General features: G+C 41.3%; 1 protein-coding gene across 1 annotated transcript in view; it reads left to right on the top strand.

The window, feature by feature from the left end:
- The window catches only part of POU6F2 (POU class 6 homeobox 2), a 294,805-nt gene extending 293,240 nt beyond the window's left edge, over positions 1–1,565 (top strand). Inside the window, exon 10 of the mRNA XM_027900608.1 lies at positions 1–1,565. This exon is cut by the window's left edge and continues 1,626 nt beyond it. The gene's annotated coding sequence lies outside the window, so the exon portion shown is untranslated.
- Positions 1,566–1,914: the final 349 nt, after the last annotated feature.

Here is a 1,914-nt window from a genome sequence, read left to right as displayed (position 1 = left end):
CATTTGAAGCAATTTCTCTCCAAAGTCTGCTAGCCAAAGAAATTTCTTGAGATTCTGACGAAAACAAATTGGCAGACCGAGAAGAGGCAAGGAGGTTTTGATCATTAGATCACTATGGACTGTTTCAATGGTAGTGCTTTGTTCCTTTTGCCTTTTTTTGGGGGTTATCCTGATATTTATTGGTGCCTGCCCTGTTGACTTCTTCAGTAGGATGATGTGTTTGCTGACACCACTGGCTAGCCTAAGCAACTGGGATGTACAGAAACCCAGTGAATATCCCTTGGCAATGTAAGGTGGCTCACCTGCAATATGAAGGTGAACTGATTTTCCTTTAAAGACAGTTTACCTTTGTGGCTTCCTTTCTGACTGGACAAACATCACTAAAATACTGTGGTCATTGGACCTAAAAGTATACCAAGGCTTAGGGCGAGAGAAAAGTGTTGCAGGTTCTTGATGGGGTATGGGCTGACCCGTGAGGGTTGTCTGCAGTTTTCATCTTTGGTTGAGTTCTGCTCCAGCCTTTGGGGTTCAGCCCTGTTAGGGTGAAAGCTGCATCTTGATCAGGTCTTCCCAAAAGAAAATATCAGGGATTTGGTTCAGCTCACTGTAGAAATGGTAAAATTCTGCTAGTATAACTCCTGATTGCAGTCCTTGACCTTAGGATGGCTATACTGGATCCTGGTTTACCCAGGATGCTGGTCTACTCAGGATGTGGAAGTAAGTTCCTGAAGTGCTAGAGTCTTCAAATAACACCTCTTTTATTACCAGAGTTTCCCAGAACTCAAGAACTCCAAAACTTAGTGAAAGAAACAGACTTTCATTGATGTCAATAGACTTTGAATCTGGCCCTCGCTATTTTATTAATGGGATTTGCCTTGTAGAGTGTGGCATTTGCTACATGGCTGGGAGAGTTTTAAGGTTTCAGAGAACCATCATCTGGGCCAGAAACTGCTTCTAAATGTGAGCACTCTCAAAGGTCAGGGCTGGAGAGCACTGACAATCCAGTCCTCCAGGATGGGCTCACATCCAGCAAATGCATTTTAGGCTTTAAGCTTCGGCAGGGTGTGTTTAAGGATATTTCCAGTATTGCTTTTATGATGAGGAGAGTGAGGATTGTTATTGACTCTTTTTCAGCTGTTGATATATAAATAACTGCTGGGGGAAAAAAAACACCTCAGTAACCACAGGCAAATTGCGAGGGACAAAGAAGATGCTTTACCCAAGCTGAGCATGTAAAGTGAAGACAGTCTCATGGCTACATCTGCCCCTCTGAGTGTTGTTTTTTTTTCTGCCCTCTGTCTCCAAACATACCTATATCCACAGAAATATCTCTGTTATCTATATAAAACAGCCCTAAATTTGTGGCCACTGGTCAATTTACATAACAATCAGACTACCAACTAGAAGCCAACAGGGAAGCAGGGAGGAACGGATCGTATTTGGAAGCAAATGCTCCTGAAACCCTACCCATGTCTTCAGTACACTCCTAATTGCCCAGTCATTAATGCCACATACACGATTACCTGTTCAGTCACCCTTAAGACCATACCCTCCCCCGCTCCATCCCCATCGACAGCCTGGGAACAAAACCATCAACCATTCTTTGCCTAAAAATGAAATTTCCAATTCTCCCGGGGACTGCTCTAAATTCTGTGAAGAAAAAAATCCCTCAAGAAAAAAAGTTAACTAAACAGTGTATGAAAGATACTAAATGTTTAAAAATATGCTGGCAGCAGTTACATAAGCTCTTTTCTGTTCCAAAGTACATATCAGAAGGATAAAACTAGGACAGTGAAAATGTAAAATAAATATAAATTGCCAGCTTGGAAGAAAAAATAATGTTCATCCCAGAGTCTTAAAACCATTCATGTGCAGTGATTTTTTTTACAGTTTTCTAATTTTGTATTATGTTTT

This window comes from Empidonax traillii, unplaced genomic scaffold, assembly GCF_003031625.1.
Source record: "Empidonax traillii isolate 1590-97213 ecotype Southwest subspecies unplaced genomic scaffold, ASM303162v1 scaffold741:size898883, whole genome shotgun sequence".
In the NCBI taxonomy this organism is placed as follows: Eukaryota; Metazoa; Chordata; class Aves; order Passeriformes; family Tyrannidae; genus Empidonax; species Empidonax traillii.
This window is presented reverse-complemented; position numbering and strand designations above follow the sequence as displayed.